General features: G+C 39.3%; 1 non-coding gene across 1 annotated transcript; it reads left to right on the top strand.

Annotated features, from left to right (window-relative positions):
• The first annotated feature begins 21,593 nt into the window (after positions 1-21,593).
• On the top strand, positions 21,594-21,700 carry LOC131744279 (U6 spliceosomal RNA). The gene has a single exon (XR_009332068.1). It is a non-coding gene; the product is annotated as a U6 spliceosomal RNA (small nuclear RNA).
• The last annotated feature ends 1,033 nt before the right edge of the window (positions 21,701-22,733 follow it).

Raw genomic sequence — 22,733 nt, 5'->3', positions numbered from 1 at the left:
TTTTTCCCTTCTTTCTGTCCTCTTGTCTTCTGTCAGAGCTTCCCATTGGCCAAACTACACAAAACCAGAGGAAAAGGGAACCTGGGAATATTGGGCTGTATGATAAACAGCAGAGCAATGTGAAGAGTGAGAGACAGATGTGAGAGCAAACAAGCAGTTTCCTGGCACTGTTAGATTTGCCTGGTATATACTTTTCCATCCTTTAATCCTTCTGTGCCTTCTGATTTAGAGACTGACACTTATTGCAAATTCCTTTATTGCCTATCATTTTGTTTTTGTTATTAGTCTGATAATCCCTGAATGAATATTTATATCATTTAAAATTATTCATGTGGTTATTTTAGATTTATTGAGTTTTTTGTAATGCCTGCCCTCACCCCATGTTTTCCTTCTGCTAATTTAGAAATATACCATCTTTCATGTCATGATCCTTGATCCTTCTTGAAGTACGTGCTTTTGTTTTGGGGTTTTTGTTTTGTGTGTGTGTGGGGGGGGTATTGTGTGCCTGTTAGTATTATATTCTCTTCATTTTTATTGGCCTGAATGTCTTTCTTTTACCTTCACTCTTGAAAGATAATTCCAGATTGAGTGTTATTTTTCCAAGCACTTTTCTTCTGTCTTGTGTTTTGGTTGAGAAGCCAGCTATCTATTTAATTATCTTTCCTTTGTAGGTTATCTGTCTTTTCTCTCTCACCGCTTTTAAGATCTCACTGCTTTTGGTGTTTTGCCACTGCATTAAGATGTTCCTACTGAGACTCTCTTCAAGAGACAGTATCATATAATGGTTAATAGCATGAACTCAGGAGACAGATTGACTCTATAATTTGCTAGCTGTGAAACATTGGCCACATTAGTTAAGTTTTCTGTGCCTAAGTAACCTCACATGTTGTGAGGATAGAGGAGTTAATTCATGTAAATTGTTTTGAATTCTGTCTGCCTTGTGTTAAGCACTTTTTCTTTGCTTGGTGTTTTACATCTTTTTTTCTTGCTTGTGATTCATTGAATTTTCTGAATCTAAGGTTTATTTACACATTTATACATTTAAATAGTTCTTCTCCTTCATTCTTCCTGTTATATCCTGAAACACTGACTAGATATTTATTGGAGTGTCTCACTCTGTCATACAAGTCTCCTAACCTCTCATTTTTTTTTCAGAAGCTTTTCCAGTTTGCTAATTCCTTCTACAACTGCTTCTAATTTACTGTTTAGTCAGTTCATTCAGTTTCTAATTTCATTTCTAGAATCTCTATTTATTTTACTTATCAAATTTCCCTGGTCAATTTTGGTAGTCTCTTATTCTTCTGTCATATTTTTATACTATATTTTTAAAGATATATTAAACTTTGTTTTATATTTCTATCAGATAATTCTAATGTCTGGAGAGTAAAGATTTGATTCTGTAGTTCTTTATTTAATATGACTCTCACTTAGATAGCTTGGTTTCTCCTGTGTCTAGAGATATTTCCTGGAACGTCAGCTGTGGGAATTCCCTGAGGCTGGTTTTAGGTACATTTCTCCAGAAGTGATTTGCTTTTGCTTCTTCTGGGCATGGTTAAAGCCTGAAATTAAGATTCAATAGTATGTACTGCATTGACATCTGAAGCCTGAGGGCATCAGATGGACCAATCACAACTCACCTTCCCCACTGTACTGCCTGGGTAAGGTCCTCTAGCTAAACAACCCTCCTGATGATGGAGACCAGGCACAGTGCCTGCTTAGCCCTGAATAGCAGGCTTCAGTTCCCTACCAGCCTGCAGAATTATTCAAACAAGCCAATCATATCCTCCCACAGGAACCAGGGGTCACCTCAGCCTCTTAATACTACAAAGACTGCCTCTCACATCTCCTGTATATTCACTCTGTTTGCAAGTGCAACCTCTGAGTGAGCCTGCATGACACAGTGCTCTCCTCTCCAAGGCTGTGAGTATATATGGCTACCTATTTTCACGTCCAGTGTTGAGTGTCCTGTGTTCAGTCATCCTCATATCCCTAGGGTAGGAAACCCTCACTCACCAATAGGATGAAGAGGAGGCAAATAAAACATGGGCTCTGAGGCCACTACCAACATAGAGCACTTCAACTAAGTTTCCAGCTTGGAAGTTTGGAGACGCATCTTGTAATGCAATGCAGGCCCAAACTTCCAGTAAGTGTAAGCAAAGTTTATACCTTCTCACCAGGAAAGTTTTTTGTTTTTTCTCTCTCATTCCTTTTTCTTTTTCACTCAAAGACAAGATAGACATACATCCCCACCATCTCTCTAGGTAGGGACTGTTTTTTCTATCTACTACAGAGGAAGGTGTTGTAACACTTTAGCAATTCCCCCTCTTTATGTGAGCTGCAATTTGACATTTAGCCCTGCTCAGCCCGGTGGTTTATTTCCTACGCCCTACACACAAGAATTACTAACCCAGGTTACTCCTAAGTGTAAACCTAACACCTGTGCTTATTTACCACATAATTTCTCCCTTTCTTGCCCTCTCTGTAAAATCCAGTTCTTGAATTCTGTAAAAGAATCCTTTATCTTTTACAGAAGCTTTATCATGCTTTAAAAATATTTATTCATATATATTATACAGCTGCACTTTTTACCTAGAGCAGGAGAGATTTTCTAAACATCTCTCTCTTTTTCTCTCTCTTTCACACATACACACACAATACAAACTTAACTTGAATCGTTCTGCATGTCATTAAATATTCTGCAAGCATGTCATTATTATTGCTCCACAGAATTTAATCATAGAAATGTAGCATAATTTAGCTAACTTCTATTTTCAGACATTAAGATTTCAGAAATCTTAATATTTTTACAGTTATAAATAGTGCTGCAACAAATATCCTTGTATAAAAATCTTTGTATCTCTGATTGTTTCTTTAAATAGATTCTGGAATGTGTTATTATCCTGACAAAAGGGTATGAACTCTTTTAGGACTCACGGTGCATTTTGCCAAATTGCTTTCTAGAAAGCGGTAACAATTTACAATCCACTGCAGTGTGTGATAGGTGAAAAGCAATGTATCATTGATGATTTAATGTGCATTTCCTGATTACTCATGAGGTTAAACATTAACTGACTGTGCTATATGTTTAACCAATTCACTTGTAAGAATATCAGGTGACCTTAATTATCCAGTTTGGAGATTTGTTCATTTTTTCACTCATTTGTGAATCTACTATAAGCATAGCATGGTGCTAAAACTATGGATTAGCTCAACAGCCCTGCATACTCCAATACCCATGGAATAACTGGCATACAAAGGAACAATTATGTAATGATGCAAGGAAACGTAGCAGCAAATGAGGGCTTCTGCTCACCAAACCCACTGATGTACAAAAGAAAAGATCTTTATTTCACTGTTTTGAATAATCACAGAGTGAGCCTTAATATAATTTCATTCTTTCCACTGAAAAGGAAAATACTATATTGAAATCTGACTTTAAATGATTTTTAATTTGGCTGTTTTGCAATTAATATTGTTCTTCCAGGGACTTCCCTGGTGGTCCAGTGGTTAAGAATCCGCCTTCCAATGCAGGGGGCGTGGGTTCGATCCCTGGTTGGGGAGCTACGATCCCACATGCTGAAGAGCAACTGAGCCCATGCCACAGCTAGAGACCCTGTGCACTGCAACTAAGACACGACACAGCCAAATAAATAAATAATTGGTTTTTTTAAGGAAAAAATATTGCTCTTCTACCCCCGGGGCTGTTTTGGAACTGTTCAGCACTTACCATTTTCTGTACCAACATCTTTTTCAACTCCACTGCTTATTTCCATTATCTCTAGGAAGGGATCTAATGATTATTACCTAAAATATTTCTGAGATATTATTTACAACGATGTAATACAATGATGGTAAAACCACTGGCTTTTCTCTTAGTTTTATTCTTCACGTTCTTATGAAATTAACCTTTCCCTTATAAAAAAATATTCTTTCCATGGGATACATCCCTTGGAACAGTCATTCATTTGTCTTCTTGTTGTAATACTACTTATAATAATTTCTCATCCTAGTCAAGGCCACTCTTGTGAAAATGTGTCTATCTCGATGAAATTGTGTAATAGTCTCACCAGGATATTTCTTCAAACCCCAGATAAAAAGCTTTACACCTCTTCATTCCCTTTACATCGAGAGACAGAGGGTCAGTTGAGCATGTATGCTGCAGGCAAGAATAAAAACATACCCACACAGCTCATTTGTCTGTGTAACAAGCACCAGAGGACAAAAGGGAAATATATATATTTCCACTTCAAACAATAGAACCAGGTAAAATTGAATTCAGGAAGAAAGTAGACCATGTACAAAGAAGCTGCTTTATTTAGGAAATAATTTTTGTTTTGCTATGGTAATTTTTACACTGCTTTTCCCAATGAACTGGCTTCATGAAGCATCCATTTGCTTTGTCAGTTGCAGAATTAAGAAGTGTCTCCTCATCTCAAACAGTACAGGCCTAATCCTGGTAGACGTGATAGGCTAGCAGAGTACCCTACACCACTTATGGCAATTTTAAAGAAACTCTTATACTTATTGAAAAAGAGAGAGAGGAAAGAAAGAAGTAAAGGAGACTTCCCTGGTGGTCCAGTGGTTAAGACTCCGTGCTCTCAATGCAGGGGGCACAGGTTTGATTCCTGGTCAGGGAACTAAGATCTTATATGCTGCCAAAAAAAAAATAAAATAAAATAAAAAAAAGAAAAGAAAGAAATAAGGGACGGAATGAAATGGAGAAGGAGAGAGGGAAGAGTCTTCTGGGTGACTAGGCAGCTCTCTGGTCTCAGCTGGATTTGCTTGTACATCTCTAGTCACCTTTGTGATCCTGCCTGGTCTCTTCTAGCAGGCTAGCCTGAACTTACTCTCATGGCAGTGGCACAGTGCAAAAAAAAAAAAAAAAAAAAAAAGATAATGGATGTGTGTCAAGGTCCCTGAGTCCTAGGCTTGAAACTAGCATGCTGTAGCCTCCACAATTTGTAACTGTCCAAAGCAAATTCCAGTGTTAATCTGGACTTAAGGAATAAAGAAATGGATGCCACCTCCTGAGGGGAGAAATTACAAAGCTGTATTGCAAAAAAGTATGGAAAACAGAGAGGTGAAGAAACAGGGCTATTTTTTAAATCTATCCATCTGACAGATAACAATTGTTTAGAATAAAATTGTAAACATTATTCTTCCTAATTTTTCCTTAAGTTTATCACATCTTTAAGTGTAACTTTAATAAAAACAAATCATACTGCATTCATCTCCACTCTTTGTTATGTAAATAATTCTAGGTGATAAGCATCTTTCTAGGTTAGCACATACAATTAGATCATTCCTTTTAAAGTCTGTGTAGAGTTTAATAAATCAATTTGCAGTAATTTTTTAAACTATTTCCCAATGGATGAAAACATAGTTGACTTTTTTTCTTGTTGCAAGCATATCTTTACAAGCACATTTTTGTATGCTTATGATTTTTTAATTGTAAAACTTTGTTTCCTAAAAGAGTAATTTCTAGTTCAAAGGGTATATACATTTTTCATTTTAATGGACAAAATGTACTTTCTAGAAAGAAGCTATTGGTGATATATTTGTCAGAGTAATTAATGCCAGTTGCTGGAACAAGGAACCTTAAAACATAGTGACTTAACACAAAGAAAGTCAGACGTGGGTCAGGCAACCATCTTGGACAGCTCTCCTTTCAAGTTACTCGGAAACCCCAGATCCTTGAAAGGATCTGCCATCTCAGAGAATGTCCTCAGAATTCCTTCAATGGCTTCTCTACATTCAACAAGCTGCCAAGAAGAGAGAAAGTTAGGGTAAGGAGCTAACGGGAGATATTTTAAGGCCAAGACTTGGAGTGGCTTATTTTCTTTCACCCCTAATCCTTTGACCAAAACTCAGCCTCACAGCCTCACTCTAACTGCAAGGGAAGCTGGGCAATGCAGTTTTCCTGTGCGCCCAGGACTAGGAACAGTATTGATGAACATCTGGTCAATTTGTGTCTCTGATGATGATATGTTTTCTGTACATGATATTTCTATCATTTTATTATTATTTGAAAATCCTGAACAACTCAAAAAGGAACAAATCAGACATAATCCCAGATCTTTGAAAATTGTAAAAAGAAGCTAAAACTCCCTTTCCATCCCATCCCAACCCTAGAGGTAAACATTGCCAACAATTTGGAGTTTATCTTACTTAGTTTCTGAAACACATACCTATACATCAAGTATCTATCTATTTATCTATCCATATCTATTATATAATCTATATGTTATGCACTGAATTTTGTCCCACCAAATTCATATGTTGAAGTCCTAACCTCCAGTCTCAACATGTGACTGTATTTGGAGACAGAATCTTTAAAGGGGGTAATTAAGTTAAAATGAGGTCCCAGAGAAGGCCCTAATGCAACGTGACTGATGTCCTTACAAGACGAAGAGATCAGGACACACACATAGACACAGTCTGCCATGGGCAGACACGGAGAGAGGATGGTCATCTACAAGCCAAGGGGAGAGGCCTCAGAAGAAACCAATCCTGCTGATACCTTAATATCAGACCTCTCGCCTCCAGAATTGTGAGAAAATAAATGTCTGCTGTTTAAGCCGCCCAGTCTGTGATACTTTGTCGTGACAGCCCTAGCAAACTAACACACACTACGTAACTACACATGAAATATATGGTTTCAGACTCCTTGACACTCCTTAACACTCCCCGCTGTACATGAGCCTCCCCGCCCCTCCTTTTCTTTTGGCTGAAAGTAGGTCTTTCTAAGCGTTTGCCTATATGTTTTCTCAGTTTCTAGTGAGGATTAGAAATTTTTCTCACGTTATTGACTGTTTGCTTACATGCATTTCCTCTTCTGTAAATTATTTGTGCCATTTATTTATTTTTAAAAATAATTTTGCTACTTTTATTTTTAATTTGAAGAAATTATTCATATTTATACAACACTTGGTTGTATAAATTGCAAAGCTTTTCTCCCAGTCTGTTATTTGTGTTTTCACTTGGTCAGTGGGACGGTTGAACTTATAGATGCTTTACATGTTTCTATTTGTTCATGAACTTTTGTTTGTTAATACTGTGCTAGATGCTGCAGGGCATAACATGATAAGCAAGTGAGAATCCCTGTTGTCAAGAAGATTACAGTCTCTTGGCTGGTTGAGAAGGGTACACAAACATGCCTAATCCATGGCGGCATATGGAAGACAGCATAAGAGAGGAACATACACTCAAGCCGGAGCAAGGAGGTGAAGAAAGACTTAACAAAGAGCTGTATCTGTGGAGCATCTTGAAACATGAGGTGAGCCAAGAAAACATGTTAACCAATACAAGAGACAAGTTTATTGCAGCCTTTCTGCCCACAGGGGTTAAAAATAGCAATCTCAGGAGTATTCCTTTACTTCTTTGGCTGATGATGTTTAAGGATTGTATGGGGGAGGGGGATAAGATGCAGAAATATTAAGCAAAAAAAAAAGGGAGGAAAAGAAAATTGATCCCCCTTCAGGCTTCCAGGAAAAGCTCAGAGCAGAGCAGGCTCAGCAAGGCAGCAGGGACCCAACTCTGGCCTCTGGGCTCCACTTTCTCCCAAAAGCCCCAACCCAGGATCTGCACAGGCAGGTGATGAACTGCAGGCCATTGCCAAACATGGATGATTTCCTGGGCCTTGCAGTACAGCTCAAGAGCACTCAGCTTATTAGGTGCACAGGTGTCCAAGTGCCCCGAAGGCACCGTGAGTCACCTTGGCCATGACCATGAAAGAGCAGTTCTGCATGGTGAGGAAGAATGTACCTGTGGCAGCTTTCTGCCTGGGCTGGAATCCCGGTCCAACACTTTCCTACCTCGGAGCATCCCTACTTGTCTACTTTACTCCTCTGTTCCACTGGCTCTTTTCCCTTGAACTGGGATTAATTAATGAAGAGTCGACCTCAGGGGGTAAGGAATTAAGTGGGGTAATATACATTAGAAGCTTAAATCAGTGCCTATGCTTAGCGCTTAGTACATATCAGAATTACTATTTTACAGCTTTTGTGAGCCTCTGGACCATAAGGTATGTTTTGTACTATTATTAGCATCCTTGTCTTACAGATGGGGAAATTGAGCACCAAAAGATGGACTCAGTCTCCAAAGTTGGGCAAATAGCAGAACTGACATTTAGACCCAGCTTGGTGGATCCCAGATCATGGGCTCTTAATACACATGCCGTCCTCTCACCTCTCCTGAAAGCATGCGGTAGCCCAAACGACAGAAGCGGTCTTTAGACTCCCTCGGCAAAAATTGTTGCTTGCATTGGGATAGTTTCAAGGTAAGGAGAGCAAAGCCTAATAATGCCAACTAAATAAGAGTGAGAAAAGGGAAAATTTTCACAATATATTCTTCCAAGCTTATTTAATTATCCAGATAAATGAAACCTTAGACTTGCCTTTATTTGCCAGTGCCCATAGAGCAAAAATAAGAGCATTCACACTTGCTGAAGTTGTCCTGATGTGGTCTTTCTCGGTCTGGAGCAGGAGACCAGCATTCCTCCAAGCAGCCCGGGAGCTAGCGCTCACGGCCATTGGACCTGGATCCCTTCGTGGGCATCCCACAAAGCGCCACCCAGCAGTGGTCAGCGTGGTCATTAGGTTTCATCTGTACAATTCTTTTTCTGTCCGATCAGTTGGCTATGGCTGTTATTTAATCTGATTTGTAGTCACTTTATCCTGCCAGAACCTCACATTCTCAAAATATTTTAGAAAGGAAACTGTACGCAGTTAGTAAAGTAGAAAACCTGCTTAAGATATTTTAAGGGAGGGCTGCTGAGCTGAAATGAGTTTTCCATCTAGAAGCTGGTGGCAAACTGCACATTGACCTGAAACATCTACTGGTAAAAGTAAAGTAAACTCAACTGCAAATAAGGAAGAATTGTAGACAGTTCAATAGAATTTTGACACAACTATTAAAGGGCATTGTAAAACACTTTCTGCTGTTTGGGTTCCCCAGAAAAAACCAAGCCACGAAGGAAAAATAGGTTCAAATACATCCCCAAGGCAGAAGGGATGTTCATGGTTGCTTCATTGCTTCCCTCAGTTGTTTTCTCATATTCTAAAAATAAATACAACAGTGCTTTCTACTAGAACAAGTGGTTACTTTATTTGGGGACAGATTAAGTTAGTGCTATTTTTTTTAGACTCCCTTTTTTAATTTTCAAGTCCCAACACTGAGATTAAAAAGATGTTTTGCAGCTTCCTTACTTCTTCCAGCTTATCGAAGCCCAAAGACCCAAAATAAATCCCTGAGTGCTGAGCCAAGTTTATTATAAACCCCCCATCTTTGGCTCCAGATACACCTTTGCCACCTTTGAGCCCCTGAGCAGTGTGCAAAAGTCCAAACAGTCTTCCAATTAGGGACACACAATCCAATATTATATAGTAAATTTGATTATATCAGTGTGTATATATACATCTGTATAGATGCTGAAAGAATTCAGATAGGCAATAGATGATGTCATAATAAAATTATTAAAGGAATGCTCTTAAATAGGTATATGTTCCCACTCTTCGAAACAAGTGTCACAGAAAAATAAAATCATTTTTTATCACACACTGTCAGGGAAAACAGGCTCAGTATTATCAGGATAATTTTTCCGCTTTCACGATTAGAGCTAAATTATATAGCTGGACCAACAATTTGGAATACATATTCTATCTATTGTAAGGATAACAAAGTTATAGGGGTTTAAGTGCAGCAAACTACTCATGTTCAAGTTCTGGCTCTACCCTGACTGTGATTATGGACTTGTTATAATTATTCTGTCAACACATAGTGAAGAGAAAACTGTTTGAATGTATTTGACTTCAATTCAGTTAAACAAATAATTACTGAGTCCTTGCTATGTTCAAGAAATTGTGCTTGGCACTGCAGGGGTCTCAGAGATGAACAGGACCCGGTAATACTGCCCCCAATAACTTCTTGAGAAGGAAGATTGGAAAAAATACATAGAGCGGTAACACAAGGTGAAAGAAGAAGAGAAGCCCCATGAAAGAATCACCAAGAGTTGCTCCAGGAACGAGAGCAGGGAAAGCCCATGATCGAGATGGAAGAATGAGGAGTAGTTTCAGGGAGGCAGTGGCAGTTAAGATAGGAACAGAAAGCAAGGGGGTAATGATGCTGACAGGGGGAAGTGGAAGGCAGGACACTGCTTGGGAACAAACACACAGAAACCAGAAAAAGTCAGGGCACGTTACAAGAATATGAAGTGATCTGCTCTGGTAGAAACACAAAAATTGAGAGAACTAAGACTAGAAACAAGCCAGTTTCTGGAATGATGCATGTGGAATTCTTACTTAACTTCAAAAGCAATAAAAGTGGGCCACATTCACTTATATGTACCCAGCGCCTATGGAAGCTTCTAGAAAGAGATTAAATACTGGCTTAAACTCTAGATGCAAAGATAGTAAATCAATAGGGAAGCAACCTTATGAGTTTTCTTATGTGAAAATAGCAGACTAAACTCTGCATGGAAATTTATAAATTAATTTACAATTTTAAAGAATGTGTTGGAACTTTATCACATTTTACCAAGTGGCAGCCTCTCTGAAAGACCTTTTATTGAAGGAATTGAAATAATTAAATTGAAGATTCAGTGTACCTTTTCAATCATTTTATTAAAAAACTCTTTCTGGTTTTCTCTGAGGGAGAGATAAACCACAGCTAAGGAAGTGGCTAAATCTTTTTTTAAACTACTGTATTCACCATAAAATATATGACACTATTCCCAAATAACACCTAATAGAAGCTGGTCACATCAAAATCAGAAAAAAAACTTGCCCTTTCAAAACTAGCTTTTTGTACTCGCTTCTATACCAGATGTTAGAAGTACAGACATGATTGAGATGTAATCTAGAACAGAAGAAAAAGAGCTTAAAAACTAACCATTATAACATGGTAATGAGGGAATACACAGCATGCCCGTGGAGGGGGAAAGCGGGGCTTAACATGGCTTTACGGGGGTAATATTTGCTGTGGGTCTTGGAGGTCATGTGATTATCTGGTACTAGGGATGCTTTTCCTAGCCCGAGGGAGCAGGAGGTGCGAATGCTTGAAAATTAGGCAACCACTTGGGGCTGTTTGCAGGAGAGTAAACCGTCTGGTGGAGGGTTTGGGGAAATGGTGAAAGCTGTCGAGGTGTTTAATCAGGGAAATGATGGGCTCAAAGCGTCTTTTAGGTTGACAGTCGTGGTGGGTATAAAGACGCTAAATTGTAGGTAAGGGGACCCAGTGGGAGCTACAGCAATGGTCCAGATAGGAAAGGAGAAACAGTGAAAGCCACGGTTAACCATGAGTATTAAGTACAACTATGAAGTGAGACATGGGTTCAAAGAAGAAATGATTCATATATGTATTATATTTATCAAGATTTACGTGTACATACCGAGCTTGAGTGACTGAAGAAATACGGGCAGACACGGCCAGTAGACAGTTGGAAATAGGAACCTGGGACACAGAAAATTGGAAAGGGACATGGATTTGAGAGGAATTGGAAAATGAGTTGTAGTTGAGGCTATGGAAGCAGATGACCATCCAAGAGGGGGTGTAGAACAGCTTTTGTGGACTTGGAGCCTAGCGCTGTCTGGCATACAATGATCGTCAAGTGGTTTTTGATGAATGGGTGAACTATTGAGTAAGGGAATGGTTTAATGTCTACCATTTGCCCCCTGGAGCACGCTCCTCCTTGGACTCTATGATTCCGTGTTCCCTTGATTTCTCTTATTTCTCTGTTTCTTGTCATGCTGCTTTCTCTACCTATTCATTCTCTTCATGTGGGTGCTCCCCAGCTGTCTATCCCCAAAGACAAGTAAGGCAGGATCCCTTAGCTCAAAGTCTTCACCATCTAATGGAACCTTTGTAAAGCTCCAAGGAAGTCAAATAAGGTGAGGAATGAAGAGTGCCCTGGTAAATGGACAGGTGTAAATTCAACGGGAATCTTAGGGAGAAGAGTTTCAATAGAAAATGTTTCAGGAGCAGAAATCCAGATTGCTGTGGGGTGAAGAATAAATGAGTGAGGTGAAGAAGGATAGATGAGGAATTGTTTCAGGAAGTTTAGGAAAATAGGGTGGAAGGAGATAGAGCTATATTTGGAAGAGGAGGCAACGGTAAAAGTTGTTTTGGTTGAAGGAGGGGTGTTGAATGTATGAAAAAGATGAGTGCTCTTTAGACCAAGAACCCAACAAAGCATAAAAAACATTGTCTTTGACCTCAAGGAGCTAGCCGTTCATTGTAGAACACAGACAGGTAAATGGACGCTGATGGTAGAGTGGGATAGATGCTTTGACCAACTAGGAATGTGAGAGTTGGAGGATCTGTGAAGCCATCCTGAAGAGGATTATGACCTGATGCCTGATCTGAGTCTAAAAGAGAAGTAGGAGCTCTTTATGCACAGACCAAGGGAAAGGGGATACTGGGCAGAGGAAACAGCGGGAACAACGGCAGAGAAGCGTCAGAAACATGAGGGTTACAAGTCATTCTTCATTTTCTCCCAGACTGTGGAATGCATTTTCATTTTATTAACAGTATCTTTTAAGAAGCAAGTATTTTTTTCCTGAAATTCATCAAACTGCATTTTGTGTCCTAGGGAAGCTTTGTCTAATCCAAGTCACAGTTTCATCCGATATTTTCTTGTATTATTTTTATAGTTTTAGCTCTTAAATTTAAGTCTGTGCTCTGTTTAGAGTTAAGTTTTGTACATGGTGTGAAGAGTGTATTTTGTTTTGTTTTGTTTTTTGTTTTGTTTTGTTTTGTTTTGCAGTAGGCGGGCCTCTCACCGCTGCGGCCTCTCCCGCTGCGGAGCACAGGCTCCGGACGTGCAGGCTCAGAGGCCATGGCCCACGGGCCCAGCCGCTCCGCGGCATGTGGGATCCTCCCAGACCGGGGCACGAACCCGTGTCCCCCGCATCGGCATGCGGACTCCCAACCACTGCGCCACCAGGGAAGCCCAAGAGTTTATTTTTTGCATATGGATATCCAATTGTTTCGGGAGAAGTTGTTGAAAAAACTATCATTTTCCCACTGAATTACCTTGACATCTTTGTTGAAAATCAATTGACCATGTATTTATGGGTCTCTTTCTAGACTTCTATTTTGTTCAGTTGATCTGTATGTCTGTACTTATGCCACGATCTTGTGGTCTTCATTATTGTAACTTTAAGTCTTAAAGTAAAGTAGTGTAATTCATCCAACTTTATGCCTTTTCAAAATTGCTTAGGTCCTTTACATTTCCATAAAAATTTTGAAATCAGCTTACTGCTTTCAACAAAAACCTCTAGGATTTCTATTGGGATTTCTTTGAATCTATAGATCATTTGGGGCAGAATGATATCTTAATTATATGAAGGCCCTCATACTATGAACATAGTATAGCTCTCTTTATTTATGTCTACTTTCATTTCTCCCAGCATTGTTTTGCAAATTTTAGTGCACGGGTTTTATGTATATTTTATGGAATTTATGTCAAAGTATTTCACATTTTTGATGCTATTATAAATTATTTTTTCAATTTCCAACTGTTTCTTGCTAGCATATAAAAATAGAATTGTTATTTCATACTGACATTTTACCCTACAACCTTGCTATTAGTTTAGTAGTTTTTTTGTAGATTCTGATTAAGGACTTATATCTAGAACTCATACAACTCATTAACAAGTGGAAAAACAACCCAACCTTACAAAGGCAAAAGCTTTTAGCAGACTCTTCATCAAAAAAGATATACTAGTGGGCTTCCCTGGTGGCGCAGTGGTTAAGAAGCCACCTGCCAATGATGGGGACACGGGTTCGAGCCCTGGTCTGGGAAGATCCCACATGCTGCGGAGCAACTAAGCCCGTGCGCTGCAACTACTGAGCCTGCGCTCTAGAGCCCGTGAGCCACAACTACTGAGCCCACGTGCCACATATACTGAAGCCTGCGCGCCTAGAGCCTGTGCTCTGCAACAAGAGAAGCCACCGCAATGAGAAGCCTGTGCACTGCAACGAAGAGTAGCCCCCACTCGCCGCAACTAGAGAAAGCCTGCATGCAGTAACGAAGACCCAACGCAGCCAAAAATAAATAAATAAATAAAATTTTAAAAAACAACAAAAAATCTTTCATTAAAAAAAAAAGATATACTAGTGACAAACATATGAAAAGATGTTCAACACCATTAGTGATTAGCAAAATTAAATTTTAAAAATATGATTACAAACCCACTGGAATGGCTAAACTTAAAAAGACTGATAGTGCTAAGTGTTGGCAAGGATTGGGGGCAATCAAATCTTGCATACATTCCTGGCAGGAATGAAAAGGGGTATAATCACTTATGAAATCAGTTTGGAAATTTCTTACAAATTTAAACATGCATTTGCCATACAATTTAGCAGTCACATTCCTAGATATTTACCCAAAAGAAATGAACACATATATCCATACAAGTACCTACCCTTGGATTTTCATAGCAGCTTTAGTCATAGTACTTAGAACTAAAATAAACCACATGCTCATCACCAATGAATGGATAAACAAAACTGTGTTATATTCATAATGGAATATTACTCAGCAATAAAAAGGAGCATGCTACTAATAGACTTGACAATGTGGATGAATTTCAAACACATTTTACTAAGAGAAAGAAATCAGAAATAAAAGACCACATATTGAAAGATTCCATTTATATGACTTTTGGAAAAAACAAAGCTAGAGTGACAAAAATCAGGTCAAGTGTTTCTGGGCACTGGGGATTGTGGGAGCGGATTGACTGCAAAGGGGCCAAGGGAAACTTCTGGACTGATGGAGATGCTCTATATGATTGTGAAGATGGTTCACAAATGTATATATTTCTCAAGCTCATCAAATTGTACATTTAAAATTAGCAGATTTTATTGTAGGTAAATTATTCCTCAGTGGATTTGCTTCAAAAAAAATCATGGTGACTTTAAATTATTACAAGTGCTGGTCCATAATCCCCTATCTGAGACCCTATGGGCCAAAGGTGTTTTGAAATTCACAGTTTTTGAATTTTTGAAAGCTTATACAGTATATTAACCCCCCCCCCACTTGATGCCAGATTTGGGGTAGCACCCCATAATCAAACACAGTACTATCTGCAGCAAAACATATAGTCACCAAGTAGGAGCAATAAATTCTATAGAGAGCATCTTGTCAGTTCAGATTAGATGTTGCCTCTAGATTTTGCTGCTTGAATGTTCCATGAAACAACTTCAAGTTATCGAGCTTTTTGAAGTTCAGAATTGAGATTCAGGGGCTGTAGTCCTGTCTAACCAATTTAGTATTTGCTGTAATTTATAATTCGGGGGTTGATTGTGAGGACGGGAAAAGATTAGGCTGAAGAGATAGGTGGATCACAGAGGGTCACTTTGCACGGTTTAATATTTTCCAGGTGTATTTATAAACCACAACTACGAAAATGGCGTATTAACAAAATCTGAGAAAAAGAGTACCCTGGTTACTCCTTTAGTCACAAACTCCTACAACTGCTTATGAAATCCTTCCTGACGTGGAAATAATACATGAAAATCCCATTGTCCATAAAATATTATAATACAAATATATCAAAGTCAGTTCCTATATAAAAGCCTTTCAAGAGTCCCCAGTCCCTTCACGATGAAGTTCCAGCTTTTAAACAAACTTTCAGGGATCTGATTCCCTCTCCGTGACTCCCATCCCTCTGTCCTAATACCAGGCACCTTAAAAACTACAACAAATACCCAGGTGCTTGTTCTGATTGTTCCCAAACTTTTGTCTTGAAAGCCTCTTTGACTCTGTTTATGCCCTTCTCTCTGTTTAAATGTGGTTTTCTCCATTCTTTCTCTGGTTGATTTCTATTCTAGAGGTTATAGTTGAGTAAAGTAGTATATAGAGGGTATGGGTTTATAGAGGGGCCTTAATAATGGTTTCCTTAACTATAAGTGATATTCAACCATAATAATCCAGATGAGGCAGCATAGAGAATACAGCACTATTGTAACTCTTCCCAACTTGTCAATAAAGTGAAAGTGTTTACATATTATGACATCCTGAATCTTTACCAATAGCTTCCTAAGTTAAATCTTTCTGAGACCAAGGAAAAATATACTAAGTTAAGTTGTCTTCTTGCAAAGAACACTTTTTAGGGACTTGTTATATGAGGGTCACCGATCCCATCTAAAGAGATTCTGTCCCTCCCCTACAGGAGCTTATAATAGAGCATCAAACACATTAACAGAGACAGACATGTTGGAATGCCAGTAGGAACAAAATGGAAACATTAAAGCAATACATGGATAGACAGGTAATTGCATTATATAAAGGTCAAGTATAAGTAGATTTATAGTGGAAGGAAGCAGTGAGTATTTAATCAGGGCAGAGATCAGGAACAACAGGTGGAAATGGGGAAGGTTAAGGGTAAAGAGTCACTTGCCTAATCAGCCCTGGAAGAGTTCACGGGAGGAGTGGGGATTCGGCAGCAACTATCAGCCTGAATGGGAGCTGAAGAGTCTCTTGCTGTCTTAAAAATGTGTGATTTTTGAATTAGTGAATTGAAGGCTATGCATTACAATACAGTATAGTAAAGCAGGAGGATTCCTTTTTTTTTTTTTTTTTAACATCTTTATTGGAGTATAATTGCTTTATAATGGTGTGTTAGTTTCTGTTTTTTAACAAGGTGAATCAGTTATACATATACACATGTTCCCATATCTCTTCCCTCTTGCAGAGGATTCCTTTTCTTTCATCCTTGGCTCTGAGATCATCCAAAAAGGCCATCTCTATCATCTGAGAGTATCCTTTTTAAAAAGTACCATTCTAAAAATATATTAACTATTTTAATTCCTAGTTTTATATCATATCTTAAATTTTTCCTGCAAAATCAGATGTTGCTATTTCTGTTTGTAACCAGTGTCCTTGACAATACTCAGGAATGAGAGCTAATGTAAAAGAAAGAATGTTTTAGATTTCGAAGAGCTACAGGAGATATCTTGGTTCATTTTTTGGATGAACTTTATCCTAACTAAAATTTATGAGCACAAAACCCTTTAGATAATTAGAGCTAAGTTCAAACCCTCTGTCCACTGGACCTTTTATAAGGAAGGAGTATTTCAAGAAGAGGAGGGGTGTCAGTGGATGCTTAGGTGACTTGACAAATTTTCTCTGGGTGCCAAGATTTTAAAATCTGTCCTAAGGAGAGCCCACACTCTCCTTTGGCAATACATTCAAGATCACTGAGGGGAAATTCTTTTCATGGGTGACTAAATCCTCAGTGCTCTAGAATTACATCCAGTTTTTTATGTCGTATCTTCAGTGGAGGTGTTCTCTGGCTGTTTGTCAAAGAACTCTTGAGATACACAATTTGAAGATATTACATTGCCTGTCAGTATTACCCTCTCCAGTCCTTTCATCTTTCTTAAAGGTCTTATTTTCCAATCCTTTAATCATCTGATGGTCAAAAACGAAGTGCCCTTCCCTCTTTGTCTCACCGTGGAGGTAGGTGCTGACTAGTTTAAGTCCTATGAGTTATATTGAGATTTTTCTACCCAAGGGCTACCTTTCTTGTTTAAATTGAAGTGTTGCTGTTGACTCATCATATCTTTTTGAAAAGCAACAATTACAAAACATAGCTTTGAACACATTTTGAAATAAGACACAGGGTGTACAAGTGAAACGGAATTATCTTTCCTTTGTGCTAGTCTGTTTCCCCTTTGGGCCCACTTCATGGGAAAAGTAGGAAGCTTGATTATCCATTTTCACCAAAATATTATTTACCAAGGCAGCAATATTAACTCAGGTAAGCAAAATGCTTGTTCCTTTCATCTCATCAATCCCACACCTACTCACCTTGCAGTTGACTTTTTATAGAACATTAGTTTGCATTAAAAAAAAAATCCATTTAATTGCATTGGAAAAACACTTCACTGCCACACTCCAGGCCGATACCATGTTGCAGCTGCTCCTATTTAAGGCATAATTGTAGCCTCCCTCTTCTACAAGGAACTAATTCTGATTTTGAAAGGATTTGTCCTCACAGTTTATCCTGATGAGAGGACTGGATTATTGCTGTGTAAAATAGCTGAATAGTCCTATTATAGCTATTATGCCACAAATGTTGTATATTGTTGAAGATCAAAGTACTGTACCACACTCTATGGTAAAATGTACAAGCATGGCACACTTCCCATATTATGTAAAAAAAATACTGCATTTTATGAGTCATTGAGTACCATGTGAGGTATCCGTGGGCCCTATATCATTTCCTTCAAACTTTCCTCATCATTCTGAAATCCTTTATTTTCTGGTTGAAAGACTTAGAATCTAGTCATTTCTCGCGAGTCTCCCCAGGAAGTAAACTTCAGTACTCTGCATTCTCTTGTTGCATTATATTATGTATTGCATATCAGTCTAGTTTACATTTGAATTACTTTAGAAAAATATTGAATGACTCTGGACAACAGTAAATTCTAACAGGCGAGTTGAGAAAATGTGAACCTTTCCCATCAAAACCATTAATGATGTTTTTCGAAACTTTAAAACGTGCAGGACTCAGGGTTGGTTAGGTTCTAAGGAAACAAACAGCTATTTTACTCCATAACCTTGTTAGGAAGGCCAACCTGTATACACACGCATAATGAGGTGCCTTAAAATAGAAGGTGGCCCAATGAGGTTCAAATGAATGGTCTGTAAAATGAACAAGTCTTCTCTTCTACAGGAGAGACTGAGGCACTAGTTTCACTGGAAAGGTCACCCTTAAATAAGAGGCCAGTGAAAGACTGAATATTAATTTAGTTATAAAATATGGCATACTTTGATTTTAGTTTTAAAATTTGGTATTTCAAAATAAATCCCTATGTTTCATTCTCATAGTACATATATAGAGGGAGCCTCCCTCAGAGAAAAACTAACTCCCAAACCTGATAAAGAAAAGTCGGCCTTCCCTGGTGGCGCAGTAGCTGAGCGTCCACCTGCCGATGCAGGGGACACGGGTTCGTGCCCCGGTCCGGGAAGATCCCACACGCTGCGGAGCAGCTGGGCCCGTGAGCCGTGGCCGCTGAGCCTGCGCGTCCGGAGCCTGTGCTCCGCATCGGGAGAGGCCACGACAGTGAGAGGCCCGCGTACCGCAAAAAAAAAAAAAAAGTCCCTCAGGAAGTACCACTTTGTTGTTGAATGATTTTTATAAGACTCTCATAAATCACGGATAGGATGAACTGTCTAGGGGATATTTTCCCTAAAGTAACACATTCTGTATGTAATTTGGAGACATTACTACAAGATTTAGGACTTACCGACATAGTACAAAGAATCAGTAAACATAAAATGTGGTCAAGGAAAACAACTGCAAATTCGAAAACACTATAATTTATGAAACCATAATTAAAATGAAGATGGGTAATGTTCAGAGAACCAAATCAAACACTAAGTGTGGTTTGTAATTACTGGTTAGGATTTCCAATGTAATTTGTAAAACTAAATGAGACAGTGAAATTAAAGGTAAAGAAATGAGGACCAGGTCTAGGATATAGGAGGCATTTTATATATTGTAGCTATCCATATTATCACATCAATGCTAGTACAGGGATGTTTCCTTCATAGACACATGCTTTCTGGTAATGAGAGTATATAAAGTTCCCAGTTCAGGTGGCCAAATTGTATTTTGGACTTACACAACAATTCATTCATGTTTTGTTGCCCAGACCCTACCCTAAATGAATTGAATCAGATTCTGTGCAGGAGGGGCCCGGGCACAAGTATTTTTCAAAGCTTCTAAGGTGACTCCACTGACCAAACAATGTTGGAAATACTGCTGGATAAGACTCTAAACTCATCTAAAGAAGAAACTTTTAAGTAATTTGTTTTTATATGTTAATCTACACACAACATATAGCATAGTGCTTCCCCCCGCCCCCCGTTCATATGGCTTTGTTGAAGAATGTACAAATACATGAATAAATGGACAAACGAGTACACTTAGCTGTGACATAGAGTTAAATGTTCCAGAAATTGAAAAGTAATATAATGGCTCTTTACTATTTTATCTTCCAAAGTAATAAGATTTACTCAGAGATCGAGCTATTCAAATTCCCCCAAGTTTTTCTTGGTAGAAGTGCACCCATTCAATACGTGATAGGTCTTGGGTGGAGCATTGTAAAGAGAGTATTTTTTTCTGATTACACCGAGATGACCCTCACGGTCTACTCTCTATGTATGAGGGATTGGAGTTAAGGATTTAAAAATTTTTTACCAACAGCTCACATTCCCACATGAGTTGGGTAAAACTCGGTCCTCCTCCTATGTTTCTCCTTTGCTCTTACGCTACTAGTACACTTCTGACACCAGATGTGTGGGTTTTCTCTACATCAGGCAATTCTGTGACACCAGTTGAATGTCCTGCAATTGAACTCAATTGTGACACTATCTACCTGGAGATCACATCATATCCCACGGGATAAGGGCTCAGTCTCACAAGACTGCCACCCCCCCCAACCCCCCCCAAACACACGCACACTTCAGATACCAATTACAAGTCTAGGTTGTTACCTGTGCTTCTGACCGATCAGCTATAAATCAGAGGTTCCCATGGCCCCCTCCTCGGGTTTGATTAATTCGCTGGAGTGGCCCACAGAACTCAGAAAAACAGTTGACTACTGTTTACCAGTTGAATATGTAAGGGTATAACAAAGGATATAGAGGAACAAACCGATGGAAGAGCTCCAGAGGGCAAGTACCTGGGAAGGGGCACAGAGCTCCCATGCCCTCTCCGGGGCCACCACTTTCCCAGAACCTCCGCTGTTCACCAACCCGGAAGCTCTCTGAACCCCGTACTTTGGGGATTTTTATGGAGACATCATCACACAGGCATGACTGATCATTCACACCATTTTCATCTCCACTCCCCACTGACCTTCAGGGGCTACTCTCCATATATGAGTGATTGGAGTGAAGAGCTTTTTTATCAATGGTTCACATTCTCACCCATAACACCATGCCGCACACACACAAACACATCATTTTGACTCTACACACTGCACGTGGATTTTCCCCAGAGACAGAGGAAAGTGGTAAGTCTGTGGAGCAAAGTGGAGACATCATTTTCTTCCCCCAGGTGTCAAGATGTTGATAATAATATTGTTTCTGCCCTGAACGATTTCATCTTCTGATATTCACAAGGCCGTCGAACAGAAATCAATTACAGATGCTAAGGAAGTTTTAAAAAATCCAATTTTGAAGAGATGTAATACGATGGTAATAAATGCTGGATCGCTGACAGAAATTTAAGCTTAGAAATGTTTAATTTAAACCTAAAGTTTTTTTTTTTAATCATGGAAGAAAATGCATATAGGCACATTTTAGCATCTACAATTGAAATTTGAACACTGATGTTACAAACCACAAAACTTCATTTAAATTTTATTATAAAGACCTTTATTTAAAGAAAGAACATATTTTTTACTTCTTACTTTTTATTTTGTGCCTTGAATGATCTGGAAATATGGAGGTTCTTCTGAATCCAATGGGGAAAAATTATTTTTTCTTACACTTCTCTCTCCCTACACCAATCTGCACCATGTTAATCTGGAGGTAGGGAGAAAGCTGGATTCTTGCCACTTATAAAAATGATGAGGGTGTGCTCGCTTCGGCAGCACATATACTAAAATTGGAACGATACAGAGAAGATTAGCATGGCCCCTGCTCAAGGATGACACGCAAATTCGTGACACGTTCCATATTTTTTTATAAAGCAATTATACTCCAATAAAGATGTTAAAAAAAATGATGAGGGGAAGAAAGAAAACCATGGCTTACAAGAAAAAGGCTGTAAGAAGTATAAAGCAATGCTTAACAAAATGTTCCTAAAGGAGCCATGTATAGACGCCCAGTGATGTTCATTTTATCATTCCTTATACTGTCCTCATAGATTTTCTTTCAGATCTCTCTGCTTGTACGTGACTGATGCTCTCAATTGCAGAGGAAGCAACATAGCTATGGGAGTTACACGGAGCAGTTTGCAATCAACGTGCACTAGAAGGCTGTGCCCGGTGGTGAAATGTTATTAGTATCCTTCTAGGCACCAGAAACAAGTGGAACAGATGAAGTATTTCCAGGCTTCTTTGTGGGGCCTTGGGTCCAGTGTACGGGGCTGCTCCCTCCTGGGAAGGTAACTATCGCCCACTCCTGTTGGAGTTCCCACCAAGGACAGAGCCTGGGAATAAATCTATTGGACAGCGGCCAAGATCCTCCAAACTTTCCAACCACCAGGAGACACGAAGTTCCAAGTTTCCGGGTTTGAGAAGTAAGGCGGGAAAACGTGACTGGAGCTTTCCTCGTCCCACTTACGGAACAGAGAAATAGGGAGGCTGATTCCAGGTCTTCCGTGGACCTCCAAGAGAATTACTGGGCTTCCAACTAGAAAAGGACAAGAATCCAGTAATGGGCAATTAGCAAGCCCACGTGTTTTCCCTGTAGCCCGGTCTTGTGTGCTGATCATTGTGTTTCTATTTACCCTTTGAACTACCTCTGTGGTCTTTTGAGAGTCCTTAAGGCAGCCCTAGCCTTCGCAAACCCTCCTGGGGGACAGAGATCACGGGGAGGCGAGGGCTGGAGGCGGGAGCGAGCAGCAGGACAGGGGAGACCCTTCCAGCCCATCCACATCCTGCAGTCCGTTCGGGTCCCTGGAACAGTGGCCCACTCACAGCACGCAGAGGGTTGGCGGAGCCCGGAAAAGTCACCTCCACCAGAGAGTGGGAATAGGGCAGGGGGAGCAGAC

The sequence above is a fragment of the Kogia breviceps genome, chromosome 17 (assembly GCF_026419965.1).
Source record: "Kogia breviceps isolate mKogBre1 chromosome 17, mKogBre1 haplotype 1, whole genome shotgun sequence".
In the NCBI taxonomy this organism is placed as follows: domain Eukaryota; kingdom Metazoa; phylum Chordata; class Mammalia; order Artiodactyla; family Physeteridae; genus Kogia; species Kogia breviceps.
This window is presented reverse-complemented; position numbering and strand designations above follow the sequence as displayed.